The sequence below is a fragment of the Dasypus novemcinctus genome, chromosome 29 (assembly GCF_030445035.2).
Source record: "Dasypus novemcinctus isolate mDasNov1 chromosome 29, mDasNov1.1.hap2, whole genome shotgun sequence".
NCBI lineage: Eukaryota > Metazoa > Chordata > Mammalia > Cingulata > Dasypodidae > Dasypus > Dasypus novemcinctus.
The window spans coordinates 34,610,587-34,627,270 of record NC_080701.1 but is presented as its reverse complement, the minus strand read 5'-3'; positions in this window follow the sequence as shown (position 1 = coordinate 34,627,270).

The window sequence follows — 16,684 nt, the reverse complement described above, 5'->3', positions numbered from 1 at the left end:
CAAAGAAGACCTAAATAAATGGAAGAATATTCCCTGTTCATGGATAGAAAGACTAAATATTATCAAGATGTCTATCCTACCAAAACTGATCTACACATTCAATGCAATCCCAATAAAAATCAACACAGCCTTCTTTAAGGAACTAGAAAAACTAAGTACGAAATTGTTTTGGAAAGGAAAGAGGGCCCGAATAGCCAAAGACATATTGAAAAAGAAAAACAAAATTGGAAGAATCACACTACCTGACTTCAAAACATACTAAAAAGCTACAGTAGTGAAAACAGCATGGTATTGGCATAAGGAGAGACACACAGACCAATGGAATCGAATTGAAAGCTCTGATATAGAACCTCATAGATGTAGCCATATAATATTCAATAAAGCCACCAAACCCTCTCAACTGGGAGAGAATGGCCTATTCAACAAATGGTGCCTGGAGAACTGGATATCCCTATGTAGAAGATTGAAAGAGGATTACCATCTCACACCTTATACAAAGATCAACTCTAGATGGATCAAAGACCTAAATATAAGAGCCAAGACCATAAAGACCTTGGAAAGCAGTGTAGGGAAATATCTACAAGACCTTGGAATAGGATATGGCTTCATGAACATTGCACCAAAAGCATGAGCAGCAAAAGAACAAATAGATAAATGGGACTTCCTCAAAATTAAAACCTTCTGAACCTCAAAGGAGTTTGTCAAGAAAGTAAAAAGGGAGCCTACACAATGGGAGAATATATTTGGCAATCATATATCTGATAAGAGACTTATAACTTGCATATATAAAGAACACCTATATCTTGAAAATAAAAAGATAAACAGCCCATTTACAAAATGGGGAAAAGTTTTAAACAGACACTTCTCCAAAGAAGAAATACAAATGGCTAAAAAGCACATGAAAAAATGCTCCAAATCTTTAGCTATCAGGGAAATGCAAGTCAAAACTACAATGAGATACCATCTTACTCCCATAAGATTGGCAGCCATGAGAAAAACAGAAGAATACAAATTCTGGAGAAGATGTGAAGAAATGGGAACACTCATCCACTGCTGGTGGGAATGCAGAAGGATCCAACCATTCTGGAGGACAGTTTGGCGGTTTCTCAGAAAACTAACCACAGATGTGCCATATGACCCAGTAATACCACTGCTGGGTATATACCCAGCAGCACTGAAAACAAGGACACAAACCGATATACGCACACTAATGTTCACAGCAGTATTGTTCATTATCATCAAAAGTTGGAATCAACCCAAATGCCCATCAACAGATGAGTGGATCAATAAAATGTGGTATATACATACAATGGAATACTACTCGGCTTTAAGAACAAATACACTACAAATAAACGTGATAACATGGATGAATCTTGAGAACCTTATGCTCAGTGAAGCAACCCAGGCATTGAAGGACAAATACTACATGACCTCAATAATATGAAAGAAGCAAGGCTGCCTCAGAGAGCTAGAGACTGGAAGATAGGCTTACAGGAAATTGCGGGGTAGAGGAAGGATGTAAGCTGACATCTACATAGGTGAAACCTATTATAAGCTGGAGGTAAGTATGTGTACAAGGAAGGGATAAAATGGGGGCATAGGGTTACCTTTGGTTGGGGCTTTTCAGGTTTTGAAGGGGGCTAGTGATGGGCAGATGGGTAATATTGCCCAAGAAATTGGGGGGAGGGTGGGGCAACATATGAACATAGGAGATTGTCAGGTGTTGGTTGAGAGTATAATGCTGAGAAAACCTTTTCAATATATAATTAGGAAAGTTACCTGTTTAAGATACTCAAAGGGGATAATCTGATGCAGGACAGACTTCTAGGAAATATCTGAATGCTCATTTTGCCATAGTGGTTTATATCACTGGAGAGAGACCCATATAATGAGTGTGAAGGCATACCCACATCCTGGGGAGGACTGATGCTCTCAAATAGAGGGAATTGTATCTCTCAAGAGAAATGGTGGCTCCCAGTACATTAGGACAGTTGAGCAAGTCAAGATCTCAACACTGTTGCAAGTATCTCTGAACATGGCCCTTCAAGAAATGAAGATTGACTGTCACTGTGGGCTCTAAGGGGAGAGGGAAAGAGGTATTTAATAGATGGAACCAATGTAACTGTGGGCAATAGAAGTGTTCCAGAAGTTTATGCAAGGATGGATATAAGACATATAAAATTACACTAAAAATATATAGGGGCTGATATGCTAAGATATAAATCATAATGTGAAACATAACACAACTAAAAATTTAGAAAATCGTATAGTCTAAAATATAAACCACAATGTAAACACAAATATTACCTCGTTTGAAAGCTATTGTCTCAATATCTGTACATCAGTTTCAGTAAATACAGTATGAATAAGTTAAAAGATTATCGCTGTGGAAGGGAAAGGGTTTTATAATGGATATGTGGGAGTACTGTATATTGTATATATGAATTACTGTTTATCTATGGCTCTTGTGAAGAGAAGCTCAATAATTAGGAAAAAAGAAAAGAAAAAGATAGGATGTAGAATTTTTCCAAATCAATATGTATTCTATATCTGACGTATAAACTCATCGCTATATTCCATTTTACTATTAAGGGAACCTGGCATTATATTGGGCTTCACTTTTCAGGAAGTTGGATCACAGAATGGTTCAACAATGGCAGCAGAGGAATACTGGTATGGGATGTTATTGACAGGGGACATATGGTTGACAGGGAGTTATACAGGGTATGTGTCCAGGGTGCATGGAAATGTTTGGATATACTCATAGTGGAAACAATTAAAAACAACAGCTGGAGGGGTACTGGGTTACTGGCCGGGGGGGGGCTCTGTTGTGGTCCCTAGGGGAGCATTGGCAGTCCCCCGGGTGCAACAGCAAGGACCAGGAAGGAATGAGGGTCCAACAATAAGCCCCTGATACTAATGACTGTGCTTATGAGCCTATACACCAGAAATAAGAACAAGGCTTAGAGCAGCACTGTGCCTAGGAGTACCCTCCTGACAGCCTCCATGTTACTCAAATGTGGCCAGTCTCAAAGCCAAACTCAGCATGTAAATGCAATACCTTCCCCCCAGCGTGGGACATGACACCCGGGGATGAGCCTCCCTGGCACTGAGGGATCACTACCAAGTACCAGCTGATGATGTAACTAGAAAATGTCCTTGAATTAAAGGTTCAACGCAGACCAGCAGAATATCCTTGTCTACATATAATAACAGAGTTAAAAATGCTGTTTGACCTAAAGTAAGGGTGAAATGGAAAGGACAAATAAGTTTATATGGCTATGAGTCTCTAAAAAATAGTCTGGAGGTTGTCAGAAGGATTGCCCTCATGCACACCTGAGCAGAGTCTCAGAGACAGATAAAGTAGATACAACCCCAGGTATTGGTTCTTTTGAGGGCTAAAGAGACCCACAGGTTCTATGGTCATGGCAGATGGAGTTCACTGCCATGTTAGTTGGCCCTTCTTTGGAGTTGGTGTTTCTGCGTGATGGAGCTGGACTCAGATGTAATCTTTTTTCACAAGCCTTTCATGCTACTTTAGTGGAATTGTAGTTGGTGCTGGGGTTTAAGATATATCTAGGGGATTTGATTCTCTGGACTGACAATATGATAGCCATGCCCTGAGTCTCAACAGTCTTCAGCTCATACACTCTGATTTATTGGACTTACCCAACTCAGCTAACATGGAGTTGAAGAAATTCAACCACCACACCATGGAGCCTAGAGTGCCTACAACTGAAAGTAGGTGGATTGCAGCCAGTATCCATGTGGAATCTAAGCCCCCTCTTGACATAGATGTAGAATGGACAAAACCAAGCCAAGGTCCACAGGAAGGAGGAATACAGTAAGGATTAGAGTGGACTTAATGATATTCTACTCATGAAATATTGTGGTTAATAATCGAGAAAATGTGGCATTGGTGTGGAAAAAGTGGCCACAGTGGCTGCTGGGTGCGGGAAATGGGAGGAAGAGATGAAATGTGGAGGCATTTTCTGGACTTGGAGTTGTCCTGAGTGGTGCTGCAGGGACAATTTCCAGACACTGTATATCCTCCCATGGCCCACTGGATGGAATGTGGGAGAGTGTGAGCTATGGTGTGGACCATGGGCCATGGGGTGCAGCAATTCCCAGAGATGTACTCACCAGATGCAATGGATGTGTCATGATGATGGGGGAGAGTTACTGTGGGGAGAGTGGTGGTGTGGGGGCGGTGGGGGGAATGGGGACCTCATATTTTTTTAATGTAAAATTTTTAAAAAATGAATAAATAAAATAAAATTTAAAAAATTTAAAGAAAGGATGTGGACAATGAGGAATGATGAAAGAAATTGCGTTGGCACTTTACATAGAGGGCAACCCCTGTGATGAAAGACAAAATGTCAAAAACAAAGTTTTATGGTATTTTTCATTTTTAATAGCCCAATTTACAATTTACTTTATTTTGGTATTTTTCTAAATTAGTGTGTTTTCTATTTCTAATCTTTAAAATTATCACTACTACTTCATTTTTCTACTAATTGAATGTGACAACATATTAGACTTCATCTTTGAAGAAGTTTTGGCCACAGAGGGGTTCAATTATGACAGAGGAGGAACACTGGTGTGGGGTGTTATTGATGGGGGACACATGGTTGGGAGGGAATTCTTTAGGGCATGTATGTAGTGTATACAAACATGTTCAAATATTTTTTGGGTATTTCCATAGTAGGTACAGTTACAAACAAGTGAGGAAATGCTGACTTCCTAGCCATGGGAGCTCTGTCACATTCCTCAATGGAAGAGCAAAACTCTCCCAAGTGCAAGGGTAAAGACCAGTGAAGATGGATGGTCCAATGATGAGGCTTTGATACTGATGAGTATGCTTATGAGCCTGAGTGCATGAAATTTCAACTAGGCCTAGACCTGCAGGGTGCTTAAGAATTTCCTCCTGGGGGAGAGGCAAGATGGTGGCTGCGTGAGCTTGCCTGGTAATGTCTCTGCAGGGGGCGGCTGGGCAGCGTTGAAGGCTCTTTGGGACCGCGCTGTTTCGGGGATTTTTGCTGGATGGAAGGTGTCTGGACGTTAATTCGGTGGGAAGGTAACAGAGAGGATATGTCTATAATATATAAATGGAGGTCCCAGCTGGGCACGGGAAATTCCCTCCTTGGGTGGGCGGAGCCGTGGTAGCGGGCGCTCCTACAGCTCCGGAGCCGCGGCGGCCAGGGTTTTTTTTTTTTTTTTTTTTCTTTTTCTGGAGGCTTTGCGGTGCTGAGGAATTCGCGGATACTGGGCTGGCTGGTGAGGGGTTGTTGGGACAAGACTCCTTTGCAGATCGATTTGGGGAGACAGACGGTGTTTTGTTGTGAAGCGGGGGACGTTTTGGTCACCGGACAGGGGAGGTAGCGCTTCCACCTGGAGCCCCATCCCCACAGGTCCGGCTGCCGATCTGCAACGGAATTGGATTTTTGGCAATAAGGGGACACAATTGGGAGACTGTTGTAGGGTGCAGTGAGGGAGGAGGACACGTATGGAAGCCGATTGGGGAATATTTTGCGAAGTTTGGGATTTCCGGTCTTGGAGTCTGTTTTCGGTGTTTCCAGCTGAAGCCCAGCCCACCCAGCGGGGCTTGGGATCTGGGTCATTGAACTGGCTGTGGTGTAGAGGCGCCCTCAATAATTCCTTGATAGTAATAACACTGAATGTCAACGGATTAAACTCACCTATCAAAAGATTCAGACTGGGACATTGGATAAGGAAATATGACCCATCCATATGCTGTCTACAAGAGACACATCTTAGACCCAGAGACGCATGGAGGTTGAAAGTGAATGGCTGGAAAACAATCATACAAGCAAACAATAACCAAAAAAAGGCAGGAGTAGCTATATTAATATCAGACAAAATAGACTTTAAATGTGAAACAATTGTGAGAGAGAAAGAAGGATACTACATTTCAGTGAAAGGGAAAATCTGTCAAGAAGATCGAACAATCATAAATATCTATGCCCCTAACAAGGGTGCCTCTAAAAATGTCAGGCAAAAGCCGGAAAAACTAAGTGAAAGAATAGATACATCTACAATTATAGTGGGGGGTTTTAATACACCACTATCAAATCTGGACAGAACATTTCAAAAGAGAATCACCAAAGAAACAAAACATCTGAATAGTATATTAGAGGAGCTCGATCTAATAGACATATATAGATCGCTACACCCAAACACAGCAGGATATACATTTTTCTCAAGCGCACATGGATCGTTCTCCAAGATAGATCATATGCTAGGCCACAAAGAAAGGCTGAACGAATTCAGAAAGTTTGAAATCATACAAAACATTATCTCTGATCACAGTGGAGTCAAACTGGAGATTTGCAAGGGACAGAAGCCTAGATTTCACACAACGATTTGGAAATTAAACAGCACACTCTTAGAAAAACAGTGGGTCAAAGAGGAAATCTCAAAAGAAATCAAGGACTACCTTGAAACAAATGATAATGATAACACTACATACCAAAATTTATGGGATGCAGCAAAAGCAGTACTGAGAGGGAAGTTTATAGCCATAAATTCATATATCAAAAAAGAAGAAAGAGCAAAAATTGAAGAACTAACTGCACATTTGAAGGAATTAGAAAAACAACAACAAAGTAACCCAACAGGAAGAAGAAGGAAGGAAATAACAAAGATAAGAGCAGAACTAAATGAAATAGAAAATAAGAAAGCACTTGAACAGATAAACAAGACCAAGAGCTGGTTTTTTGAGAAGATTAACAAAATTGACAAACCTTTAGCAACACTAACAAAGAAAAAAAGAGAGAAGATGCAAATACACAAAATAAGAAATGAGAAAGGTGATATCACCACTGACCCCACAGAAATAAAGACTATCATAAGAGGATATTTTGAAAAACTATATTCCAACAAAAATGACAATCTAGAGGAAATGGACAAATTCCTAGAAACACATAAGCAGCCCATATTGACAAAAGAAGAAATTGATGATCTTAACAAACCAATCACAAGCAGAGAGATAGAATCAGTTATTAAAAATCTCCCAACTAAGAAGAGCCCAGGGCCAGACGGCTTCAGAGGTGAATTCTACAAAACATTCCGGAAAGAACTGACACCAATCCTGCTGAAACTATTCCAAAACATTGAAACAGAAAGAACATTACCCAACTCCTTCTATGATGCCAACATTACCCTAGTACCAAAGCCAAACAAAGACATCACAAGAAAGGAAAATTACAGACCAATTTCTCTAATGAACCTAGACTCAAAAATACTTAACAAAATACTTGCTAATCGTATTCAACAACACATTAAACGTATTATACACCACGACCAAGTGGGATTCATCCCAGGTATGCAAGGATGGTTCAACATAAGAAAATCAATCAACGTAATACACCATATAAACAGATTGAAGGAAAAAAATCACATGATTATATCTATTGATGCAGAAAAAGCATTTGACAAAATACAGCACCCTTTCTTGATAAAAACACTCCAAAAGATTGGAATACAAGGGAATTTTTTGAACATGATAAAGAGTATATATGAAAAACCTGAAGCCAATATTGTTTACAATGGAGAAATCCTAGACTCCTTCCCTCTAAACTCAGGAACAAGACAAGGATGCCCACTGTCTCTGCTCCTATTTAACATTGTCTTAGAAGTACTTGCTCGAGCACTGAGGCAAGAACCAGAAATAAAAGGCATTCAAATTGGACAGGAAAAAGTCAAAATTTCATTATTTGCAGATGACATGATCCTATACATAGAAAACCCTGAGGGATCTACAACGAAGATTCTAGAACTCATAAATGAGTTTAGCAAAGTCGCAGGTTATAAGATCAATGCGCAAAAATCAGTAGCATTTCTGTACACCAATAATGAGCAAGATCAGGAGGAAATCAAGAAACAAATACCATTCACAATAGTAAATAAAAAAATCAAATACTTAGGAATAAATTTAACTAAAGAGGTAAAGAACTTATACAACGAGAACTATACAAGATTGTTCAAGGAAATCAAAGAAGACCTAAATAAATGGAAGACTATTCCTTGTTCATGGATAGGAAGACTGAACATTATTAAGATGTCTATCCTACCAAAACTGATCTACACATTCAATGCAATCCCAATAAAAATCAACGCAGCCTTCTTTAAGGAACTAGAAAAACTAACTATGAAATTTATTTGGAAAGGAAAGAGACCCCGAATAGCCAAAGACATACTGAAAAAGAAAAACGAAATTGGAGGAATCACACTACCTGACTTCAAAACATACTATAAAGCTATGGTGGTGAAAACAGCATGGTATTCGCATAAGGAGAGACACATAGACCAATGGAATCGAATTGAAAGCTCTGATATAGAACCTCACATATACAGCCACATAATATTCGATAAAGCCACCAAACCTTCTCAACTGGAAGAGAGTGGCCTATTCAACAAATGGTGTCTGGAGAACTGGATAGCCATATGTAGAAGAATGAAAGAGGATTACCATCTCACACCTTATACAAAGATCAACTCAAGATGGGTCAAAGACCTAAATATAAGAGCCAAGACCATAAAAACCTTAGAAAGCAGTGTAGGGAAACATCTACAGGACCTTGTAATAGGAAATGGATTTATGAATATCTCACTAAAAGCACAAGCAGCAAAAGAACTAATAGATAAATGGGACTTCCTCAAAATTAAAGCCTTCTGCACCTCAAAGGAGTTTGTCAAGAAAGTAAAAAGGGAGCCCACACAGTGGGAGAAAATATTTGGCAATCATATATCTGTTAAGAAACTTATAACTTGCATATATAAAGAACTCCTATATCTTGAAAATAAAAAGATAAACAACCCATTTAAAAAATGGGAAAAAGACTTAAACAGACACTTCTCCGAAGAAGAAATACAAATGGCAAGAAAGCACATGAAAAAATGTTCCAAATCTCTAGCTATCAGGGAAATGCAAATCAAAACTACAATGCGATACCATCTTACACCCATAAGATTGGCAGCTATGAAAAAAACAGAAGAATACAAGTGCTGGAGAGGATGTGAAGGAAGGGGAACACTCATCCACTGCTGGTAGGAATGCAGAAGGATCCAACCATTCTGGAGGACAGTATGGCGGTTTCTCGAAAAACTAGCCATAGATTTGCCATATGACCCAGCAATACCACTGCTGGGTATATACCCAGCAGAACTGAAAACAAGGACACAAACCGATATATGTACACCAATGTTCATAGCAGCATTGTTCACTATTGCCAAAAGTTGGAATCAACCCAAATGCCCATCAACAGATGAGTGGATCAATAAAATGTGGTATATACACACAATGGAATACTACTCGGCTGTAAGAACAAACACACTACAAACACATGTGATAACATGGATGAATCTTGAGAACCTTATGTTGAGTGAAGCAACCCAGACATTGAAAGACAAATACTACATGACCTCAATGATATGAAATAAACAAGCTGCCCTAGATAGCAAGAGACTGAACGATAGGCTTACAGGAAATCGGAGGGTGGAGGAAGGATATGAGCCGATGTCTGCAGGGGTGGAATTTAAGACGAGATGGTGGTAAGTATGAACACAAAGAAGAGATAAAAGGGGGGCAAGGGGTTGCCTTTGGTTGGGGCTTTGCGGGTTTGAGGGTGGCTGGGGAGGGACGGATGGGTAACGTTGCCCAAAAGTGGGGGGAGGGACGGGTAGCATACGAACACAGGAGAGGGTCAGGTGTTGGTGGAGAGTAAAATGCCGAGAAAATCATATCAAAATATAATAAAGAGGGTTACCTGTTTAGAATGCTGGGAGGGGAGGGTCTGAGGCAGGACGGGCTCCTGGGGAATGTCTAAATGCTCATTCTGCCAGAGTGGGTGACACCATGGGGTAGAAACCCAAGTAGTGAGAGTGGGGGTGGACCCACATCCTGGGGAGGACTAATGCCATCAAATAGAGGGAACTGTATCCCTGGAGAGAAAGGGTGGCTCCCAGGGCATTGGGGCAGTTGAGCAAGTTAGGCCCTGAACACTATTCCATCTATCTCTGGAAGTGGCTCCTCAGGAAACGGAGGTTGGCTGTCACTGTGGGCACCAAGGTGGAAGGGAAAATGGACGTTAAATATGTGGAACCAAAGTAAATGGGGGGTAAGAGAGTGCGACGGTTTGCTCGGTCGGTAGAGGTGGGGTCTGGCTGCGGACGAGGGGTCGGTCCAGCTCTGGACGAGGGGTCAGTCCCGCTTGGGACGAGGGGTCGGTCCGGCAGCAGACGAGGGATCGGTCTCACAAGGGGTTGCGCGGTTCGGCTGACGGGGTCGCCCGGCCGAAGCCGGCAACGAACTGGGGACAAGGGAGGCCAGGCCCTTGTCGGGGGCTCTCAGGACTGGAGGGCGCATGGCAGAACTACCGCGGAGACAAGGTAAACACGCAAGTCCACTTTATTGAGGGAGAGGCAACAGTTTTATATTTCATTTATTCTCATCAGTTTAAATATGTCCTCCTACTTTTTAAAGGCATTCATGATGTCAGTTAATAAAGCAGGTGTACATCTTATAGTGGATCTCTTGTATGCCATGAGTTGCTTCTCTGCTTCAATATTCTCTCTTTTCTTTGACTTTTGATAGTTTTATTTTGGTATGTCTTCATGGTAATTTTTCTTGTTCATTCTATTTTGCATTAGTTGAAATTTTTGATGTATAAGTTTTTGTCTTTTATCAAATTTTGGGGGGATTTTGGCCATTATTTCTATAAATATTCTTTCATCCATTCCCTCACTCTCTTTTCTGATCCTGCCATGATTCATATGCTGGGATATTTGAAGATGTCACACTCTACTTAGGCTCTGTGATTTAGGTCTTTATTATTTCTTTTCATCCAACTGGCTATGTTCAATTGACCTATCTTCATAGTCACTGCTTCCTTTTCTGCCTTGTTCCAAACTGTTGCTGAAATCCTTTTTCTTTTCAACTCCAGAATTTCTATATATGTAGCATTTCTCATTTCCTTTAACTTTTTGTCCATAATTTATTCCATCTCTTTGATCAAATTTAGGACAGTTGACAAAATATTTTTCTAGTAAATTGTGTCAGATTCCTTAGATTCAGATAATGTCATTTTTTCCCCTATGAATCAGCCTAAATTTCCTGTTTTATTCAGATGCATAATAAGTGTCTTGTTGAAAACTTGCTATTTTCAATATTATAATGTGGTAACACTGGAAATATGATGAGTCCCCTTCTCCAGGTTTGCTGTTTGTGCTTTCTGTGGGGTACAATTATCTGTTTTCTAATAACATTTACAATTATTTTTTGCAAAGGTTCTATTTCACATCATTTGTGGTCATTCAAGTCAAAGTTCCTTTTTACCATTCTCAATGGTAAGTCAGTGATCTGAGAAAGATTTTCATACATAGCTGGAGCTAAAAAGGAAAAAAAAAACTCTCAATCTTTGAAAATCAGCTGTATTCTGTGAGACACCTTCAGCAATTAGTCTAGCAGCCTGCAAACCTGTCTCATCCTTCTCTTCTTTCTTGTGCAAGTCCAAGTATTAGTTAAAGGCATAAATCAGGTAGCTCTATTGTTTTTACTGTATGTGTCAAGCCCTGGTGATGTGTGTTTCACTCAAGTTATCTCAGTATATATGGTAACCCTTCAAATCCCTTATTTTGGCAAGCATCATCCTCCTCACATTTATCATTCCTAGGATTTTATGCATGTGAAAATCTCCCTGTATTCCTTCTCTTGCACACACGTAAAAGGGAATTTATCTTTAAATGTTTCTAAAAATTGCTGCCCAGGAAGTCAACCAAATTTGAAGGGGAAATGTCATAAAATCAACTAACACAACTATAATTTTTTAAGATCTATGTCCATTTTCTCCACATAGCAACATCAGATTGCTCTAGGAAAAAATATCACAATATACACAAACTGAGAAATGGCAGATGGTAGATGGCTAAGCAAAAATGGAAATGCGTTCTCACCCAAATTTCACAGCTTCTTTCATGATTATGTTTTACGTAATTAAGCCCTAAAATTCTGGAAAAAAAAAGATTCTTAATGGTTTTGTGTTTGTTAATTAACATTTTTATTCCAATTTTGTCTATTGAGTTAATGAAAACCTTCATAATATTTTCCCTTCAACACAGCAACCAATTTAAGATCAGCTATTGCATTTAGTTGTAATGCCACTGATCCTTGCGAATTTTGACATTATTGCTTCTTAACATTTACATATCTCCAGAAAGAGGTAGCATTGAAATAATTGTTATAATCTTTATCTTTCATAAAATGAAACAATAATTTGTTAAAAAGCACTTCTATAGCATCATGTTTTCATCTGTTCTCTTCCTATTTCATCTGTACAAAGCTTCTTAAATGTATGTTCTACATTCCCCCTTTATATATACATAATGCTTAACTATCTTTACTTCGGTTTCACTATTGTATGAAAACTTCTTTTCTCCACCCCATTTTTTCCTTTATTTTAGATTCTCTAAATTGTTACGTAATTTATTTCTGATGTTTAAACCTACTGTTACTATTTCACTTACTATTAAATTAATTTGGCAATATATTAGTCTTCATTTTTTAAGAAGTTTTGGATCACTGAGGGGTTCAACTATGGCAGGGGAGAGCATTGGTATGGGTGTCACTGATGGGGAATGCATGGGAGGGAGTTCACCTTGGCATGAATATAGGGTATACAGATACACTCAGATGTACATTTTGTACTGACACAGTGGGTATAGATTCACATGAAAACAGAGTGACTGCTAGGTTCCTATCCTGGGGAGCTCTGTCACATTCCCCAATGGAACAGCAACAATCCCCCAAGCACATGGGCAATGACCACTGAAGAAGGATGGTCCAATGATGAGCCCTTGAATCTGTTGACTAGACTTATGATCCTGTTGTGCTTGAAATTTCAACTTGGCCTAGAGCTGCAGGGTGCCTAAGAGTTACCTACTGGGAAGCAGACTTGGCCCAATGGATAGGGCATCCATCTACCATATGGGAGGTCCACGATTCAAACCCCGGGCCTCCTTGATCCATGTGGAGCTGGCCCATGTGCAGTGCTGATGCACACAAGGAGTGCCCTGCCATGCAGGAGTTCCCTGCCACACAGGGGTGTCCCCCGCATAGGGGAGCTCCACAAGCAAGGAGTGCACCCTGTAAGGAGAGCCGCCCAACATGAAAGAAAGTTCAGCCTGCCCAAGAATGGCACTGCACACATGGAGAGCTGATGCAGCAAGATGATGCAACAAAAAGAGACACAGATTCCCATGCTGCTGACAACAACAGAAGCGGACAAAAGAACGCACAGCGAATGAACACAGAGAGCAGACAATTGGGGTGGAGGGGGAAGGAGAGAGAAATAAATAAAAATAAATCTTTTTTTAAAAGTTACCTACTGAGAGCCTCACTGTTGCTCAAATGTGACCACTCTCTAAGCCAACCTCAGCATGTAAATACATTACCTTCCCCCCAGTGTGGGACTTTACTCCCAGGGATGAGGCTCCCTGGCACTGAGGGATTTTTACCAAGCACAAGCTGATGAATCAAATAGACAAATAACTTAAATAAGAGGGGAGAATGGTAAAGATCAATGAGTTTACATAGCTAAGAGACTTCAAAATGTGTCAGGAGATCATCAAAATGCCCACAATTATGCATATCCCAGCAGGATCTCAGAGACACCCAAAATAGATACAACTCCAAGTAGTGGTGCTCCTGAGGGTTATGGAGATACTCATGCTGTTGCAGATGGCTCCAGAGTTTGGTGCCTTGACAGTGGGCCCTACTTTGGAAGTTGTGCTCCTGAGTGGGAGGATGGAGATGGATTCAGATGTGACATCTCTGCACATTCCTTTTCTGTCCATTTTATTGAACCTGTCATTGGTGCTGGGGTTGGTATATACCCAGGAGATTTTAATCTCTGGACTGTCCATGTGCCAGCTAAGCCTTAAGCCTCAACAGTGTTGCAGCACCTACTCTCCAGTCCATGGGACTTACCCAGGTCAGCTGATGGGAAGGTGAGGATGAACAACCACCACACAAATGAACTGAGAGAGGCTACAGATACAGGCATGAAGTCCCATCCACCAAACATGTGGGATTGAATGCTCCTCTCAATTGAGAGGTAGAGTGGGCATCATCATCCCCAAGTCCTCAGGGCAGAGGAATAAAATATGAAGTAGAGTGGACTTACTGGTATTCTACTATAGAATTATTGTGACTCTAGCAATGGAAGAATGTATGCCATTGATGTGGAGGCAGTGGTCATGGAAGTTGTTGAAAGCAGGGAGAGGGAAAAAGAGGTGTGATATTGGGGCATTTTTGGGACTTGGTTTTGTATTGAATGATAATGCAGATACAGATGCAGGACATTATATATCCTACCATAACCCATTGAATGGACTGGAAAAGAGCATAAACTACAACATAAACTATAATCCATGCTGTGTAGCAATGCCAAAAAGTGTACTCACCAAATGCCATGAATGTACCACACTAATGAAAGAAGTTGTTGAAGTGGGAGGAGTGGGAGTTGCGGGGAGTGGGGTATATGGGAATCTCTTAAATTTTTATTGTAAAACTTTTGTGATTTATGTATCTTTTTAAAAGATAATAAAAATTAAAAGAAACAAAAAAAAACCAGTTTATCTGTTCACAACAGATGAAGCTAGAAATCAATAAAGGATGGAGAACTGGAAGAGGTACAAATATATGGAAGTTAAACAAAGCACTCTTAAACAAATGTGGTTTAATGAGGAAATTGCCATAGAAATCAGTGATTACCTAAAAGTGAAAGAAAATGAGATCACAACATAACAAATCTTATGGGATGTAGCAAAAGCAGTGATAGAGGACAATTTATAGCCCTAAATGACTACATTGGAATCTTGAGGACTTTATGTTGAGTGAAGCAAGCCAGGTATTGAGTGACAAATAATACATGACCTCTCTGATATGAAAAAGCAAACCAAGCTGTCTTAGAGAGCTAGAGACTGTGTGTTAGGCTTACAGGAAATTGCGGGGGGAGAGGAAGGTTGTGAGCTGATGCCTATATGAGGGAAATCTATGATAAAGTGGAGGTAAGTAGTTGTACAAGGAAGGGATAAGATGGGAGCATAAGGTTCATATTGGGCGGGGCTTTGCAGGCTTAAGGTGGTCTAGGGATGGGAGGATGGAACAGCTGGCCTAAGGAATTGGAGGGAGGGATGGGGAGAACAAATGAACATGGGAGATCATCACGTATGTGGTTGCTGCTATAACGTTAATAAAACACAAAAATATAATAAGTAAGGGTTACTTGTTTAACGCGCTTAATGGGAGTCATCTCGCACAGGGGCAGGCTTCTAGGGAGTGTGTGAGTCCTCATCTTGTCATAGTGAGTTATATCATTGGGTGGAGACCCATACAATGAGGGGGAAGGTGTACCCCCATCCTGGGGAGGCCTAAAGTTCTCAAACATAGGGAATAGTGTCTCTCAAGAGAATTGGTGACATCCAATGGGGGAGGACAGTCTAGTGTGCCAAGCCCTCAGCATTGTTACAAGTATCTGTGAATCTGGTCTTTCAAGCAGTGAAGCTCAGTTTTTACTGTGGGCCCTGAAGGGAGGTGGAGAGAGGAATAGAATAGATGGAAGTGGGGTAACTGGGGAACAATGGAAATGTTCCAAGAGACCATGAAATGATGAATATAAGACATGTTAAATCTCACTGAAAATTTTTAAAAGTGTATAGGCTAAAATGTAAACAATAATGTAAACCATAATGTAACTAACATTTTAGAAAATTGTACAAACTAAAATATAAACCAGAATGTAAACCAAAATGGAACAATGTTTGGTAGCTATGTTTCAATAACTGCATGTCAGCTGCAGCAAATATAGCATGAACATGTAAAAAGATAATTGCTGGGGAATGGAGAAAAGGGTTTGATGTTGGATATATAGGAGTTCCCTATATTGTAAATGTGATTTTACTGTGACCTAAAACTTTTTTGAAGACAAAATTAAAAATGGAAAAAAAGGATATATATGCTGAGTAAGGAATGAAAGAAATTGCCTTGCCACTGTACATACAGGGCAACACCTATTACAGTGATGAAAGACAAAACATCAAAAACAAAGTTTTCTGATATTTTTCATTTTTCATAGCCCAATTTATTTTTTACTTTATTTTAGTTTTTCTAAATTAGCATGTATTCTATTTCTAATATTTAAACTCTTCATTACTATTTCCCTTTCCTACTAATTGAATTTGGCATTAGGCTTTATTTTTAAAGAAATTTTGGACCACAGAGGGATTCAACTATCACAGGGGAGGAACACTGGTGTGGGGTTGGTGATGGGGACACATGGTTGGGAGGGAGTTCTCCAGGGCATGAATATAGGGTATATAAAAATGTTCAAATATTCATTGGATATTTTCATAGTAGTTACAGTTACTAATTACAACTGAGGGAGTGCTGAGTTCTAGTCAGTGGAACTCTGTCACATATCCCAATGCAACAGCAATGATCCCCCAAGTGCAAGAGCAAAGAACACTGAAGGATGGCCCAATGATGAGCCCTTGTTACTGATGACTATGCTTATGAGCCTGTGTGCCTGAAACTTCAACTAGGCATAGAGTTGCTGAATATCTAAGAGTTACCTCCTGAGAGCCTCCATATTGCTGAAATGTGGCT